The sequence below is a fragment of the Anabrus simplex genome, chromosome 3 (assembly GCF_040414725.1).
Source record: "Anabrus simplex isolate iqAnaSimp1 chromosome 3, ASM4041472v1, whole genome shotgun sequence".
Classification (NCBI taxonomy): domain Eukaryota; kingdom Metazoa; phylum Arthropoda; class Insecta; order Orthoptera; family Tettigoniidae; genus Anabrus; species Anabrus simplex.
The window spans coordinates 481,580,340-481,600,033 of NC_090267.1; positions in this window are offsets into that span (position 1 = coordinate 481,580,340).

The window sequence follows — 19,694 nt, forward strand, 5'->3', positions numbered from 1 at the left end:
GCCGCCGTCAACGGAGGCATTTCCAGCAGACAGACGACTTTACGAGGGGTATGGTGATCGGGCTGAGAAGGGCAGGTTGGTCGCTTCGTCAAATCGCAGCCGATACCCATAGGGATGTGTCCACGGTGCAGCGCCTGTGGCGAAGATGGTTGGCGCAGGGACATATGGCACGTGCGAGGGGTCCAGGCGCAGCCCGAGTGACGTCAGCACGCAAGGATCGGCGCATCCGCCGCCAAGCGGTGGCAGCCCCGCACGCCACGTCAACCGCCATTCTTCAGCATGTGCAAGACACCCTGGCTGTTCCAATATCGACCAGTACAATTTCCCGTCGATTGGCTGAAGGAGGCCTGCACTCCCGGCGTCCGCTCAGAAGACTACCATTGACTCCACAGCATACACGTGCACGCCTGGCATGGTGCCGGGCTAGAGCGACTTGGATGAGGGAATGACGGAACGTCGTGTTCTCCGATGAGTCACGCTTCTGTTCTGTCAGTGATAGTCACCGCAGACGAGTGTGGCGTCGGCGTGGGGAAAGGTCAAATCCGGCAGTAACTGTGGAGCGCCCTACCGCTAGACAACGCGGCATCATGGTTTGGGGCGCTATTGCGTATGATTCCACGTCACCTCTAGTGCGTATTCAAGGCACGTTAAATGCCCACCGCTAAGTGCACCATGTGCTGCAGCCGGTGGCACTCTCGTACCTTCAGGGGATGTCCAATGCTCTGTTTCAGCAGGATAATGCCCGCCCACACACTGCTCGCATCTCCCAACAGGCTCTACGAGGTATACAGATGCTTCCGTGGCCAGCGTACTCTCCGGATCTCTCACCAATCGAACACGTGTGGGATCTCATTGGACGCCGTTTGCAAATTCTGCCCCAGCCTCGTACGGACGACCAACTGTGGCAAATGGTTGACAGAGAATGGAGAACCATCCCTCAGGACACCATCCGCACTCTTATTGACACTGTACCTCGACGTGTTTCTGCGTGCATCGCCGCTCGCGGTGGTCCTACATCCTACTGAGTCGATGCCGTGCGCATTGTGTAACTTGCATATCGGTTTGAAATAAACAATTATTCTTCCGTGCCGACTCTGTTTTTTCCCCAGCTTTCATCCCTTTCGAACCACTCCTCCCTGGTGTTGCATTGTCACTGTCAGTCAGTGTATATAGATTACATGCAAGTATCCCTCAACTATATTAAGTAACAAGGTTCTAACACTCAATGACAAATTTGGCCCTTTCATTTTCTTATGGGCATATCACTGATATTGTCGAAAATTAATTCAAACGAATGCCTCAAAATTCGCTCTTTTCTTCACCTTTCTCAAACACGATCAGGATCAGATGTTCCCTGATTCACTGCCGCTTTGATGTCTTTGCTAGACACCAAAGAGGGTAAAATAGACACCATCCTTAACGAGTCAACACGAAAGTGGTCACTATTTGCGCTGTTGCCAGATTTATTTCCTTCTCGGATCTTCAATCAGTAAATTGGTGAAAGTTGATCGGTATTTAGGTTTTCTGAAACGTACTCTGGAATTAAAGTTGATTGCCAATCAGATGATCTGCCATTAAAGACTGATTTGGTGGACCTTTCTGCAACTGGGCATTAGAAGTATAGTTCAGTGCTCTTGGCCTGAGTCGGGTATCTCATAACGCGTCCAGAGTCGAGCACCATACTTGGATCCATATTTAATTACGCTGCTCGTAATAAGTTAGACCGACTTGTAGCATGTTGCTACCTTGACATTTAACTTGAATGTGATTAATGTTGAATCCGCTTATTTTGGTAATATTTATGGCAAATAAACTTCTTTCCTTTTTGGCGTGTTTGGGACTTAAAAGTGCCCACCGCAAATGTTGATCAAAAAGCTTGAGTGTGATTTCCTTTCACATCAGAGAAAATTACTACCATGAGAGATCCACAGAATTGTTCAATATTGGATGACAGTTAGCCATAGCCTTTAACATCGTCCAGTTGATGACATACGGGAAAAGGGGCTCATCGTATTAAGAAAAATAGAGAATATTAATGGTATTTGCTTTAAGCCTAAGTAACTATTTTTACGGATTTCGGAGACGTCGAGATGCCGGAATTTAGTCCCGCAGGAGATCGTTCACATACCAGTAAATCTACCGACACGAGGTTGGCATATTTGAGCACCTTCAAATACCACCGACTGGAGCCAGGATCGAACCTGCCAAGTTGGGGCCAGAAGGCCAGCGCCTCAACCGTCTGAGCCACTCAGCCGGGCAAAAAGTTTATTAAATAAATAAATAATTAAATAAATAAATAAATAAATAAATAAATAAATATGACTGTTTTGCGTATTAATAACTACTTATTGACGGTTTTCGGCGACGCCGAGGTGACTGAATTTTGTTCCTCAGGAGTTCTTTACGTGCCAGTAAATCTACCGACACGAAGCTGACGTATTTGAGCACCTTCAAATACCACCGGACTAATCGAACCTGCGAAGTTGGGGATAGAAGCCCAATGCCTCAACCGTCTGAGCCACTCAGCCTGGAAAATATAAATAAATAAATAAATAAATAAATAAATAAATAAATAAATAAATAAATAAATAAATAAATAAATAAATAAATAAATAAATAAATAAATAAATAAATAAATAAATAGAGACATCCATTCCATGCGTGGCATTACTTAGGTAGGTTCATTTCGATGTAAAATGAAATAGAAAAAAGAAGTTCCTTAGTGCTCAGATCCGTAAGAATACGTAGTTTGTGTATTTGTACAACAATTCTTTCACTCCTATAGCCGTTCCAAAGTAAAACTGAAGCCAAGCAACGGAGACTCTCACCTTATTAAATTCTAGCTGATGTAACCGTGCTTCGCTATGGAATTCTGCATTGTATATAGAATTCTAGGTTACGTAGTGTACTCGTGAGCAAGATACAGTAGTATTAAATTGGATAGCTCTTAACGTTACCCTAGAAACGCGACGGGGAAGTCACCTAACGCATTTCCTCACATGAAGACTGAGTTAGGGAATTTTCATTGTAATGGTAGGCCCGCTTGCCTACAATCAGTCACAATCCGGTAGGGGAGTTTTCATTATAATGGCAGACACTCACTCTCCACCTGTTTTCTTTTACATCCTCAGAACAACTGTCTTACTGGTTTTCCCAACTGAAATGAACATAGGTAATTACAATGACATCAGTAGGAATGGCGTGATTAAAAGCAATGCTTTCATATGAAATACTTAACCAAATTTTCTCACTTTTAAGGAACAGCAGTACGCTGCCGATCTAACAGTCCAAAGTTCCAGAGCGGGAATGACCAAGCAGCAGACAGCCATGATCCGTGAACATACTTCTTCTTTTTCGGCGAGTGGGAAGGGAGGGGGAGGGTTGCGAAGAGTGGAGAGTCCCAGGGCAAAAACTATGCCCGAAACCCGGACACTCTTTCTTTTGAGAAAAAATTCCTAGCTATTCAAATGTGTAACATTTTGGGCCAAAATATATCGAAATATGGAGGCAATTTTAATGCTAGTACAGATCTTTGTTTTGCGGTAATTGGTGGCTGAACGGTAAGTCGTATCACAAAACAGATAGCACAATCGTTACTAAATTTGGAGAGATCTACAACTTTAATATTATGACATTTTTGTCATATTCCGATCCCTTCCTTAAACGTTAGATAAAGCAGCATTTCTCGATTATAATCAATTCGATTTTGCATGGCATTAGTAAAAGGGGCATTTATAGTGAAAACTCCCGATCTCGATTATGAATGACAGTAGGAAAGGTGGCCTGCTGTTATCACCAAAGTCCCCAACGTCTGGGGTCTTCCCTGTGGCGTTTCCCGGATAGCGATAACAAGCATGAAATGTAAAATAATCTTATTTACTGCCTGTGCAGTAACTTGCATAGCACTTCGTATACAAGGTAGAACACTGTAGCGAAGCAAGGGTACATTTGCTAGTAGTCTAGTAAATAAACTGAAATATTTAAAACATTTTCTTAGTTCCGCCAAGTGGCTATGAACGTTAAAGGTCACAAGTCGCAATGGTCTGACACAGTGGGGTTAGCCGGTTCGAGTCCCGATGGTGGAAAATATTTTCACCATCAGAATGCTGACCAGAGCCGCCGTGGCTTAGGTGGCAGCGCGCCGGCCTCTCACCACTGGCTTCCGTCTTTCAAAGCCCGGTCACTCCATATGCGATTTGTGCTGGACAAAGCGGAGGTGGAACAGGTTTTTCTTCGGGTACTCAGTTTTTCGCAGTTATCTTTCATTCCTGCAACACTCTACATTATCATTTCACCTGTCAGTCTGTCAGCCATTAATCATTGTTCCGGAGGAGTGCGACAGGCTTCGGCAGCCGAAACAATTCCTACCCTCGCCGCTAGATGGGAGCTTCATTCCATTCCTGACCAGGCTGAATGACTGGAAACAGGCTGCGGATTTTAATTTAAATATTACGTTATTCGAAAAAATGTTAGCTCCGATTAGTGACACTGGGGGAATATTTATAATTTCTAAATACTGTCGCAAGGTACCTGGTTAAATATACGACCTACTAATATTGTCATATCCATCAGCAGTTAAACAGGTGTTGATAACACTGAACCGATAGGTTTTGAGAAAAAATACAACACACACTCAGAACTCTAACACATAGGAACACATTCGATGCATGTAGAGAGAGCAGGACTGACGTGCTTGTAACTCGCTGCTCAATAGGAAAGACCAGAGCAGGACTGACGTGCTTGTGACTCGCTGCTCAATAGGAAAGACCGGAGCAGGACTGACGTGCTTGTGACTCGCTGCTCAATAGGAAAGACCGGAGCAGGACTGACGTGCTTGTGACTCGCTGCTCAATAGGAAAGACCGGAGCAGGACTGACGTGCTTGTGACTCGCTGCTCAATAGGAAAGACCGGAGCAGGACAGACGTGCTATTGACTCGCTGTCCTAAAAACTCACTTCCTCTGTTTGGTGAGTTGTTCTTGGAACAGACAGCGCTTGGGCTCAACATACTCCGCAATTGTTCTTTTTACCATCGTACTGTTGCCACACTGCTGCCACGCTTCGCCTGGGGACGCTCTCCGGGGCTTATGCTGCCTCTACGGGCTGCGCTATTCCCACCGGCGCCAGTGCAGACTCTAATTCCTACGACTACTAGAACCTTCTCGCTCCACGGGCATATCTTCCATCCTAGATTACCACTCACGAGCTGCACTGTCTCCGGCCTTGTTGTAGGGACGCCACTTAAAAAACGATACCTGGCCCGACGCAGTGGCCAGCACATGGCTTAAGGACCCCACATCACCGAGCAGGCGCAGACGATACCGAAAAACTATACAGCTTTCTATACACAAAATCTGAATCTACCACTCGCTCAACAACGAACTACTACTAAAGCACCACCATGGCAAACAACGGATACCAAGATACACAAAACTACGCCCACTTATACACATCAGAACAGCACTACACTGGAGAGATCTCAACAAAATCGCTGATCAAGCAGTAAAAGGCAAAAAATACCACCTACAACCAACAAACGAGGGAGGAAACATCAGAGTACAGACCAACGAAGACCACGTAAAGTTCACCAACACACTCAGAAGAAAGAAAATCACGTACTTCACACACGCCCTGGAAAGAACAATGAAAAACCAACTGGTTATAAGAAGGATTCCAAAAGATATGAAAACGAGCGAAATCCAAAGCTACCTCACAAACAAAGGCTACAGGTCAACATCTGTCATTCAAATGCATAGGAATATCCTACAGCCAGACAACACAGTGCGCAAAGCCCATATGCCATTATTTATAATCACATATGATGACAACACAACAAACAAAAACCTTCCATGACTCGACAGCGTACTTAACATCCCCACCCGACTCGAACCCAGAATGCCCGATACTGAAGATTATCGACCCCTATAATGTTTCAATTGCCAACCCTTCGGGCATCTACGTACACACTGCTACCTCATACCTAAATGTGCCAAATGCGCTGGTGCCCACAAACCAGCAACCTGCCCCATCCCAGGGTCAGAAGGATTAAAAAGTGCGAACTGTGGAGAGGCACGTGTAGCCTCATCAAAAACATGCAAGGTATATCATTTTTGTGCAGAAAAAACAAAAGCCAAAAACACAAACAATACCAACAGAAACAGAAAACAGCACTCCCCCCACGCAAAAAACCAACAGGCCACCACCCACGAAACAAACAAACCAAACACGCACCCAACACCACCACCAATTAACACAAACAATCCCATTAACGCACTGAGCTCTCAAACTGAAGAACAAGACCTCAAACCAGGGGTACAAACTCAGCAAGAAAATCCCAGTCCCATAGGCAGGCAACTAAGAGCACATGATACACACAAACATCCACAATCCAAGTAAACTCCGAACACGATTACGGTATGATGAATTTCCACTCCTCCCATCCACGAGACCTACTACTCCTACAAATGCACCTCAATTCACATCCACCCCCCTCATCACACACCGCACACCCAAATACCCCCACCCCCGCCACCCACAACCTAAACTGCCCTACACCTAGTGCCACTCCCACACACACCAACTACACAAAACAATTGCACACAACATTATAATTCGCAAAATTTCCTATCGCTGACAACTCACCACAACACGTAAAACTCTTAATAGAAATCCTTCAGAACCAAATGAAAAAATTCGCAGAATACTTATACCACAGCCTAACAGAATTCATCCGTTCTTTTGTACAGCTCGAAATACAGTTAACCACAACCAATAATGGGTGGGAAACCTCTAAAGATCACGTACTGGAATGTCAACGGTCTTAATGACCCGGCTAAGAAAACCGAACTACTCCAGTACGCCACAGAACAAGATATAGACATATTCTTAATTCAGGAAACAAAACACAAACCTACAGAAGGCTTCGCGCTACGAAATTACATTATCTATTGGACGGACAGGGGCAGAGACGGAGGTGGAACAATGGTTGTAGTTAAAAAACGCATATCCCACACCCACATTCTAATACTAATAACACAGACTATTGAAGCTACCGCAATACAACTTGACAACGGATCGGAAACACTAACACTCATTCCAGGCTACCTACCACCCAACAAGAAACTAATCACGAACGACATTGATTTACTACTTAACTTCGATCATGTAATACTTGCCGGCGACCTTAAGAGCAAACACTCAGACTGGAATAGCCAGAACAACAATACACACGACTACAAACTTCGAAGACACCACCAACTAAACGATTACATCATCATAGCACCCTTCCAACCCACGTTGTACTACTGGCGCAACAACACATTACTATCAGACACAAATGACATAGCATTACTTCAAACTGTCCCCCTCATCACAACAATCGACACTATGCAGGCACGACGCTCAGACCACAGTCCCGTTCTAGGCGTCGAACCATTTTAGAGAAATACTCATAAAAAAGCTCAAACACACCGTATAGACTGGCAATAATTCAGCGAAAACCTCGAACATCTACAGGAACTAAACCCACAACCAACCCTCACCTCCACTACCGACATAGACACAGCAATTACGTCATTTACGAACATACTGCTCACCGCCGCCAAAGCCAGCGCGCAACCCCAAAATAAGACACAACAAGGTACACTACTCGACCACATAGTGCAACTGATACGAGATAAAAACAGGGCCCGAACAACATATCAAAACACCAGAACACTCCAAGCTAAACTAGAATACTATAAACTACACGCTAAACCAAAACGAGAAATAATAACACACAGAAATGAACAATGGACCGCAAAGCTAAAAAATCTAAAGCCAAATAACAATAATAGTAACAATCTTTGGAGAACCGCTAGCATTTTCATCAAAACAGAACGCCCCGTACCTCCACTTACCACACCTAACGGTCCCCCAGCCACGTCTGATAAAGACAAAGCAGAACTACCAGCCAACACCTTCAAAAATAACTTCACACCTAATAATCGCCTAGTAAATCAAACTCATGACGAAAAACTTAAAGCCATAGTAAAAAATTTCCTAACAACTCATAATCAATCAGCAGTCCCCCAATTTAAACCGGTAGAAAATAAAAACGTAATTAAGAATCTCAATAATAATAATAATAAAGTCCCAGGGAAAGATGGGATCCCATCCCTCCTCCTTAAACATCTCAAAATAGTTATGATAACGCGCCTAACAGACATCTTTAAAGCTGTGTTAAATCCAGAACATTTCCCACAACAACGGAAAATTGCAAAAGTAATATGCTTCCCTAAACCCAATAAAGACACTAAAAATCCAGCTAACTCTCGCCCAGTAAGCCTCCTAAGTATAATTTCTAAAATATTCCAGAAGATAATTTACAACTGCATTAAAGACTTCATAAACAATAGCCTCATTAACGAACAGTTCGGTTTCAGACCCCATCACTCTACTACACAAGAACTACTCAGAGTTACGGAACACATAACCCAACGCTTCCAATACCACCAAGGCACAGCAGCAATATTCCTCCATTACAGTCAGGCCTCCGACAGATTTCACCATCTAAACATCGTTTATAAACTAATTAAACTTAACCTGCACTCCACATACATTAAACTTATTAACCAATACCTAACCATCAGAAAATTCTTCACACAGCTAAACGGCACAAACTTAACAATTAAAGACATACACTCCGGCGTCCCTCAAGGCAACATTATTGGTCCGATCCTATTTCTACAATATATAAATAATATATGCCCCGCACCACACGCACCCTAACAGCCATCTACGCTGATGACTAGCCCGTAGAGACCCAGATCTGGCCACACAACACTTACAAAACCACCTACAGAAACTCGAACCCCGACTCACCAAGTGGAAAATAGAAGTAAATATCCAGAAAACCAAAGCAGGCTTCTTCACATGCAGACGCCTCCAACCGCACCAACATCTCATATTACACAATCAAAATACTGACTGGGAAACAGAACATAAATGCCTAGGAATCGAACTCGATGAAAGGCTGATTTCGCCGTGAAACAGGATACCAATTTCTACAATCAAACACTAGACCACACCAACCAACTAATCAAAGCGCTTGGACATACGAACCAGACCGCCGAGATAAACTAAACCGCCTACCGAAATACATTTTCCTCATAAAAGATATACTACGTAACCCAGACTACTAACGACGAAATATTTATAAAGACACACCCATAACAAGACACTATACCATAACCGAAGGCATTAACTACTAAACAGAACAAACTTCACGAAGGATAAGGATAAGGACCATTTTTGCATCTCAACATTATAACTCCCCTCCCCACTTACCACATTTTTACTAATAAACACCCCCAACACCCACCAACACCTACACAGTCCTTACTTTCAGGCAACGGAGGCACATCACCAATGGCCTAGGCCTCCAACCGGACGCAGGGGCGGGACACACACACATGATGCACTCCCACACGTTTACGATCTTCCACAAAAATTAATAGTGTCAATAACATCTGACACCCGAGGATTATCAATATCCTCGTGAAACAACAGCGTTAGGGCCCGCTGAAGCTGACACAGCCACATATGCCGTTAAGCAACATCGGGCTTTATTAAATTCTAAAATAGTCATGAATTACTTTGTGTGCGCAGTATGTTCCACATCCTTTAGTTATGGAAAAAACCTGAATCTTAATTTTAAGACGAAACATTCAGGTGATATTTAGCCTACATGTGACTTCTGCAGTTTCAGCACTCATAATAAGTACAATTTAACTTGTCATCTAAGTGCGAAGCACAGATACTGTATTAGTGAAAGTGAGATGTCCAATTTGTTCAGAGTTACTGGACTCAAGAATGGATGCGGTGCAACATTATACGAAGAATCATGACTAGGGCCCGGATGTTTATGCAGTAATGGGTTAGAATGCAAACTTACTGAAGCGAGTAATAAGTAGAGTCTACCCGCACGACGATAATGCTATGAGGTTTGCATAAACATTAGGGGTTCGATCCATTAGAACCCCTTGAATTTATGCTACTCCGACTACGTTACGCTAGAGCGGGCTAGTCGACATTTATTACTAAGAAACTTTGTTACTAAGTTATCTTGTTAGTAGGAAATGTCGAATAGCCCGCTCTATCGTAATGTAGTGCAAGTGACATAAATTCTAGGGGTTCTAATGGGCCGAACCCCTATTGTTTATGCAAACCTCGTATCATTTACCTTCGTGTGGATAGACTCCTTATTACTCGCTTCACTAAGTTTGGATTCTAACCCATTACTGCATAAACATCCGGGCCCTAATCATGACATTTATATTTATGCGAGACTGTGGAATTCTCCAGTACCGAGGAGTTTTACAGCTGGAAGGTGAACACTGAGAAAGACCATGTCTGTGAGTATGTTCGTAAAATTGATGGTTCTACAAAAATGTCTTTTGTTTGTCGTCGCGATGGTTATTATAAGACGGAGGGGTAGAACATACTCCATGATAAAATTTTAGGAACAAATAAAATAAACGGCCATTGTCGATCGAAAGAAGATGTTACATTCAGCTCATCAGGAAAAACAGTTGCTAATTTCTGTCGGTCATCAACCAGAAGTGGGTCGTCTGAGGCTGACAAAATTATAGAGGGAATATATAGCAAGTAATATATCCATGAAAATTCCACTTGATAAAATTCTTGATTATGTTCGATCTTTTATAGGCTGTTCAGATATAGATCGCATACATCTTCTCACCATGAAAAATCTGTTTAACATCGAACAACAGTACAATTTAAAATCTGAGGCAGTACGGCATCGAAATGATTGCACGAGTGTCAAAGCCTCGGTCCGTGAGGAGGATACACTAGGAGATGTAGTCCGTTTCTGCAAGGCTCAAAGCATTACTTCCTCGAATCCTCAGTCAAACACAGAGGATTTCGTGTTGATTCTTATGAACGAATCACAAAGGAAAATACCTGAAAAATATGGTTCTAAATTTGCTTTGATAGCACACACGGATTGAATTCATATGGATTTGAACTGACTACACTGCTAGTTATCAATGAAAGATGCCAAGGGTTCCCGTGTGCTTTCATGCTGAGTAACATGGAAATATTCATGTCGGTTTTGAGAGAGGCTATGTCTCAAAAACTTGAGCCTAAAATGTTCATGTCGGACATGGCGGAATCATTCTACAATGTTTGGATGAAAGTAATGCTTCCTCCAAAGTTTCGACTTTTCTGTTTCTGCCATGCTGACTACGCGTGGAGAAGAAATCTTAGTAAAATTAATGGAAGGGGAAAGCAGGCTGAAACTTAAAAGGTATTAAGAATTCTGCTAGAAGAGAAAGATTCAGATGCATTTTCAAGGATGTTAAAAACTGATCCGGACAGTTTGGAATTTGCCCTATATTTCGAGATGCATTATAAACACTGTGTTTCTAGTTGGGCGTATTGCTATCGTCCCCATGCAGGTCGCAATACCAACATGCATTTGGAGCGAATGTATGGAGTTATCAAGCACATTTATATGGGCAGGAAGAACCCGAAAAATTTTGGACATAACGATCGGTATCCTGATGCGGTTCATAAGAGATAAACTTTTTGAGCGTCTCATTTACTTACACAGAGGTAAAGTAACAAATTAACTGTCTGAGATAAAACGCGGACATAATAAAGAACTGTCTCTTTCTTCAGAAAATGTTATCTGCGATGGTGACTTGTGGAGAGTATCATCTGCCAGTAGACATGAAATATATGGAACTAGGAAAACAGATGAAAGAGACTGCAAGTGTAATTTAACATGCAGTGAGTGTGAAGTCCGCATTCATGCTTATATATGTAGCTGTCACGAGTCAGTCTTCAAATTCAATGTGTGTAAGCATATCCATCTGACAGCAGTGCAGTGTGATGAAGAAGAAAGTACATTCAATTCCAGCACAGAAAATGACGTTGTTATTCAGAAACGTCCATCTAGAGAGGAAGAAGAAAGAGTCATAAATGAGATTTGCAATCCCCTGAAGAAGAATTCGGATAACGATGTACAAGAAAGAAAAAGAAAACTTATAGGAATATTCGAACAAATTCTTGCAGAAGTTGAGGATATTGAAGATTCTGAAATTGCTGAGAAACACCTTCAAGCTATAATACCTACAATACTGACCCGGAAGTGAATGACGACACACGACACACCGTCTACACACGTGCCATCTTATTCTAAAAGAATAGAATTTTGAACCGCAGAGAGGACTATTGTCCACAAAAAACACCTTATCAAAGAACAGCTTTATTCTGGTGAAGACCTACTGTAGAGGAGCAAGAAGTAATCTGTGTAAATTCATTACTCCGCTAAACTACATACCACAGCCACGTAATAAATATACGTAGTTGTATCTTCCCCAGATGTTTCCACAATGATATGCTTCAGATAATATAAATTGACATTTCTTTGTTTATTTTATTAGATAACATTGTGAGTGTGAACAATAAGTTATTTACAGAATATGTGTAAAATACGTCAAGTGATATTAAAACTAAACTATAAGTGCTGAAACTGTGGTCATAAGTCGTTCGACAGGATTGAGCGTGAACAATAAGTTATTAACGGAATCTGTGCAAAATATGTCAAGTGATATTAGGGACTAACTATAAGTGCTGAAACTGTGGTAAAGGTCGTTCAACTGGAACAATAAAATGAGTTTCAACAATACTATTCTCGGCTCTTCTGGAAATGTAGAACGAATTTTAAGTCTACTTTTAAGATAAATAATTTTACAGTATATATTAAAGGCCAGAGAACCCTTCTATATTGAAGATCTAATGCTTGAATTATCATTGCCCACGTCAGGAGCATACCAGAGCCTATTAAAGGAACTTCAGGACAAAAGGGAAGATATATGGCTAGATTTCTTCTCCACAGACGCGATGATCAACAGGGAATGGATAACGGCTAACTATGAACTGAGGCACACCATGACTCGCTTTGCGGTCCATGGTTTCCACTACAAGATCTGCAAGAGAGATACCTACCATGATCCAAGTGAACTATGCCAGTAAAACTCTGTGGCGACCAATGTGATAGATACCATGTGATAAAATGCAAAAGCAGACAAATCTCAATGACAAAATTCTCTAATAGTTAAGTGCTATATAAACTATAGAACTATAAATTGGCCAGTATGGCTCTAACTCTATTATTATATGGCCATTGGCTGCATTAAATATTATTATTATTATTATTATTATTATTATTATTATTATTATTATTATTATTATTATTATAAATGGCCAATCTATATACAATTGTAAGAGGGAGATGTCTCATCCTAGCAAAGAAAAGTTAAAATTAAATAAATAATATTTTAATATAATATGTTATCAGCTCGCTCCCCCTACAATATTATATGGGCCTCCATCATAACGATATGATAATATGAACATTTGTTACTAGGTATGCCTTTCATAATAATATTAGCCATTTATTATTATGAAAGGCATATCGTAGCCGTGTTGAAATACCGGATCCCGTGAGATCTCTTAAGTTAAGCAACATTGGGCGTGGTCAGGAGTTGGATGGGTTGCCACGCGCTGTTGGTGGGGGTAAGGGAATGGAGGAGCGGAAAGGAACTGGCCACCCTACCGCACGTAAACTCCAGCTCAGGAGCACCTCTGCAAAGGTTCGGACCTGCCTTCGGGCAGAATAACCCTTACCTTACTATCATATATTAGAACTAACAAGTAGCATTAGAACCGAATATAAAATTGGCACGCAATAGCATTGTGAGCGTTCAATGATATCACTGAGCCTGTAATTCTGTTCACAATACACGTAACTCGAAGAAAGTGTAAATCTTTAGTTTTGAAACGCTCAAGCAGACGGAGGATGTGGTTAAATATCCGGCCGTGACGATCATGCACGAACTTAGCCGATGATGGTTCCTGAACGTCAGGTGCTAGAGCAATGTGGGGAATATAGTCTTAATCTCCCAAAATCTGTAAACCATATTAATAAGGGCCATTCAAAAAGAAACGAGCCGGAGGCTAACCTGTAGCGTTATTTCGAAAGCATTGCCCAACGCTGTTGAGGAACTTAACCCACTGCGACCCATAGCGGTGAAAACGTCTCGTAAAATTCCTGGGGCTGCGCTGTGAACCACTTTCGAATGTACTGCTTGACGTCGGTGTCCGAGGTAAATCGTTTGCCTCTCAGAGCCTTCTGTAGCTTACATTACAATTTTTGGGTGGTGATAACCCTGCATGCTTCCACTGGAGACTATGGCGTTTTGCCTCGGGTTCGAAGTGATGGCATCACGTCTCGACTCCGGCGACCACTCATGCCTTCCTTGGCACAGCGCAGCAGATGTTCAAGAGAGAAGCCTATTCGATATGCTTCCTCTGCAGGTTGAATACTTTGAGGCAGCCATTGGGCGCACTTTTAGCGAAATTTCCATCTATCCTTAATGATGGCATGGACAATTCCGACGTACCATCCGACCTCTGCGGCAATGGCTGCTGCCGTAAGTCGCCGATCTTGAATAATGAGGACAATGGCATCGTTAATGCGGTGTGGCGCACCAGACCGTGCCTCATCGCCCAACGACATGCGTGCATCCCTGAATCGCCTGTGCCATACCTTCACACTTGCAACGGACATAGAGTGTTTTCCGTACATTTGCGCCACTCTTCGATGAATTACCGTTCCCCTCAAACCTGCTGTCAGAAAATACTCTACACCACCTTGCTCTTCTTTCAAAGCCTCCATTTCACTGTTTTCAGCACGACTTGATGCAGTGGACGATTAACGCATGCGCGTTCTCGATCTGTCGTCACGTGGTGTGCACCCATGTCCCTCCATTGATGAGTTTAGGACCTCGACGCTCTTACAGGGACCGCACTTTCTTCCGCGGGCAGTTGCATTACGATCCTTTCAGCAGTTTTAATTTTATAGCCTCCGGCTCATTTCTTTTTGAATGGCCCTCATATATCATTGAAGGTTATCTTATTAGCCTGTTGCACGCATTACCCCGAATTCAATCACAGCACAAGTATTTCTGATAACTGCACTCTTTTACAAGGGCGAGAAATGATATTATTATATTAGATTTGAGCTAAATTACTGTTATTGAGTTTCGATACCTGATATTACCACGGTAGTCCATTAAGTTTGGTAATTGAATCCCACGCAGTGGAAAGGGCACATTCTGCTCTAGTACTGTCTGCAATATTCGGTTTGACCTTTCCAAAATGAAATTGCTATCTTAAAACATTTTTCAAGTGTAGTTATTTACCGAAGAGTTCCTGAACGACTGTTCAGCAGGTATGAAGTGTAACAACTTCACATTAAGTTAACCTAATATTTAAATTTAGATCAAAATGTTTGGATCAGAAAAATTATGTATTTATGTCGAGGAATCATAGTAGATGTCCGCCTCTGTGGTGTCGTGGTTAGTGTGATTAGCTGCCAGGCTTGGAGGTCCGGGTTCGATTTCCGCCTCAGCCGTCCTCGAAATGGTTTTCCGTTGTTTCACACTTCTTTTCTTGTCAAACCGGGATAGTGCATAGGGCCACGGCAGCTTTTATCCCTTTTCCTTGTTTATCCCTTCCAGTCTGCCCATCCCCCACAAGGCCTCTGTTCATCGTAACAGGTGAGGCCGTCTGGGAGAGGTACTGGTACACCACACCAGTTGTATGGCACCGACCAAATGACTCACGCTCCAGGACACTGCCCTTGAGGCGGGAGAGGTGGGGTCCCTCGCTGAGTCTCTGGGAAAAACCAACCCTGGAGGGTAAACGGATCAAATAAATAGATAACATAAATTAATATCTACAGTAAATTCAAGATATTAGTGATAATGTTGAGTTTCTTGCTGAAATCAATTTTGAAGGAATGAAGTCTTACTTTAACACACATCAAATCTCCCTTCCTATCCTGAATGTGCACCGTGACCCTATACATGCTGTGTCAGTTTGTTCTGGACATGACCCGTTGCTTCCATTGTTGCCGAATTTTTGCCTCTCGTATAATTTTCGTTAAAGGCATCTGGATGACCTCCGCCACCGATCAACCCATTTGCTTGGTGTTCTTCCTCTCGACCTTTCACCATTGATTGGTCCCTGACCTATAGCCTTCTCTAAGTTGTCCCCCTGTCATCTTACAAGCTACGTGACGATGATTTATGATCGGTTTGTTACATGAAAGACCACGGGATTTTATTCGACCGCGAGCTTACTTTCAATTCGCATATGCTGTAAGTAGTAGCTGAGTCATACACGACGCTAGGATTCATTATCAGGAATATATATCCCTTCAAACACACACAAACTAGCAATCATCTGTTCAGTACTACTAGCAGTTTCCCGCTAGCTCTGCCCGCAATGTACAAAGTATGGTATTGTTCGTTACTATCTTCACAGATGTATTTGCAAAGTTTAGAGTTAATGAAATAAAGCACATGATCTGCTGTGGTAATAGAATGTAATATTATGTCAACAAAACACTTGAAAATACATCACACAAAGAAATTGAATTAAACGTTCCTTGGAACAATACACGCCGAACTGTTATAAAAGTCCTTCAAAGATCTTCGTCATGGAGACAAGTAACTTTTCTCAGAATCTACCAATTTAAGTAGTTATTACCTCGAAAGAAAGCGCTTGATCCACTGAGTGTTTTAGACCAAAACGAACTGCGTATCACAATTAGAACGAAAGATATGATTGCTTCAATGAGAGAAAATGTTGAAGAAATGAGACGTCAAATTGAATGTACATTCATAACCTTCCTCAGAATCAACCAGTTTGAATAGTTATGAGCTAAAATGAAAGAACTTGATCCACTGAGTGTTCTTAGGCCAAAACGAACTCCGTACCTGTAATAGAACCAAATATATAATTGCTTCAAAGAGACAAAAAATTTAAAAATCAAATAATTTGAGGAAGGTGGTAGTTACGTGATTTATAGTACCGGATGACAAATCTGTGCATGAATACCTTTCAGTTAAAAAATGAAGGAAATCCACCGGCGGGCCGATGACCTTTGCTGTTAGACCCCTTAAAACAACAAGCATCATCGAAATCCACCGGATAGAATGGCCGGACTGACTGACTGACTGCCTGACTTTAATTTCATAATTTTTTAAAATATGTAGATAGTAAACCGAGCTCGATAGCTGCAGTCGCTTAAGTGCGGCCAGTATCCAGTAATCGTGAGATAGTGGGTTCGAGCCCCACTATCGGCAGCCCTGAAGATGGTTTTCCGTGGTTTCCCATTTTCACACTAGGCAAATGCCGGGGCTGTACCTTAATTAAGGCCACGGCCGCTTCCTTCCAATTCCTAGGCCTATCCTATCCCATCGTCGCCATAAGACCTATCTGTGTCGGTGCGACGTAAAGCAAATAGCAAATATAGATAGTAAGACCAAAAACTAGAATATGCCAACATCGCTTGGAGCCCTAGTTGCCATACTGAAAAATTACAAAAGAGATTTCAAAAAAAAAAAAAAAAACAATATAAAATCCACGTATGGTACCCAATAGTGATATATTTTCTAACTGGGCCTCTGGCTTCTATCCCGCGTTTTGTGAAGGTTGGCAGCAGTGAATTAGTTTGGTTTCGAGAGGAAGACTTGAATGAGTGCGGTGGTACTGGTCAGTAGCAAAGAAAGAGTTGTGGGAAAAGGTACTGACGCCACCCCCGGACCTGAGAGTCCAGTGTGAGGGTTTGTTGCATAAACCTTATGTTTCAATTTTCCCCATAAATAAAAATCCCAAACCATAAGATCTGTTAAAGGAAGATTGTAAAAAATTGAACCAGAATGTCATTCCAGTATCTCTGCCCAGTCATTGTGGTTTCAGAAACTATAGGCCCTATTATCCTGTCTGGAGTTACTGCCGCCAACACTCCCATTTTCACACTCTAGATGAACTCAAACAAAATATCACGAGAGAAATTGAGGCTATCTTGGTAGATAAACTAATGCGTATGAATGTAAAGTTCCTTAGATGAAGCCAGAAATGTGTGGATGCAGGTGGAGGACATTTTCAACATCTTCTGTGAGAAGGTGAGAAATTATTTTACCTTGATCATGCCTTATTGTGTGTGCTTGTTATTTACATGCCATTCATACGGGCGCTCTCCCGTCACCAAGCCCAGCGAGTTGCCATGTGCTCGTCTGACCTTCAGCTCGCCCATCTACCCGCTGCGCTGCGCCGACCGACCGGCCCCACTTTGAGTGAAAGACCGTGCATAGTCATAAAGAAACATTTAAAGATGGCACAGATTTTATAGGTTAAATTTACTTGTTTGGTTTGAAAATGATTGTTTTTTATAATAATTATATCTGACTAGAGGCTGTTTAAATTTGTCAATTTCATTTTTATTTCGGAGGGGATTTGAACCCTCATAACCTCCCCCTGGGTACGGCCTTGATCTAACCTAATGACACTCTACACGGAAATGACCAGGGCGATTTAGTAGAATCAGTCGAAATAGTTTCTTATTTTTACAATTTCTATGAAGAGGATTGCATCTAGCAGCAGTTAATTGTGTTGAGTGTAACATGGCACAGTTGTAAACAATGCTTGCCCTTGCCGTCTCTCGCAACACTGCAACACACTCTTCAGAAAATACCTGCACCAAATTATTAAAAAATAATTACAGCAATGAAAATTAATACCAAATTATTATATTTTAGTTACAGAATGGTTGGTAAAATGCGGTTGCCAGCCATAAAGGATTTACGTAAGTAGACCCTTCCCTGTCCCTTCACTATTGTTATCTCGTTTCGGTGGTTTCCAAATCTGTACATTCCTCATCACTAGATGTTTCATTCCAGGCTTGTGTCAGTGCCATACTTTCATAATGAGTGTACACCTGTTATGTTACTCCCTCTTAGACTGATTCTGATAGTGCCGTCAGCTTCCGCTTCGAATGCTAGCGCTGTACCGCGTACGGTGTGCCATCTGGTGACGAATGAACGTACCATTTTACATTTTATTTGAGGGGTCAGATAATTATTTTTTGGCAGGCGGGCCCGTATCCTAGTCGTTCTGAACGTACTCAGAGGCAAAGATTTTAAACTTTCTGAACATTAATAACACCAAATAATAAGTTGCTTAAGAAAATTACCATCCGAGTATGACATATTTTAGATCCAAAAACAAGTTAGAAGTAATTATTTTCTGCTACTTTAATTTAAAATGTACCGGGCGAGTCGGCCGCCCTGTTAGGGTCTCGCAGCTATGAGCGTGCATCAGGGACATAGTGGGTTTGAATCCCACTGTCGGCAGTCCTGAAGATGGTTTTCTGTGGTTTCCCATTTTCACACCAGGCAAATCCTGGGACTGTAACATACACGGCCGCTTCCTTACCACTCTTGGGCCTTAAGACCTCTCTGTGTCGTAAAACAATTAGTAAAAACGTCACAGGTAGGGAGAGGGGGTCAGTATCTGGAGTTGTCAGTTCAGTGAATGAGATCCTTGGTTTGAAATTAAGTCACGAAAAACGATGAGGTCATTCTTCTCAATTTTTGTTGTGAAAAATAGTCCTTTTGTCCAAGGGAAATTCGGGGCTCGTTCTCGACGGGTCGAAGATTTCGCGGCAGCTCGTACTGATTTCATCATTAGCAATTATCTTAGTTGGAGCCCCAGCGCAAGCATCACAGTCATGCAAGTCGCCTATTGGGCGTTAACTCCAAAGACCCGCACAAGGAT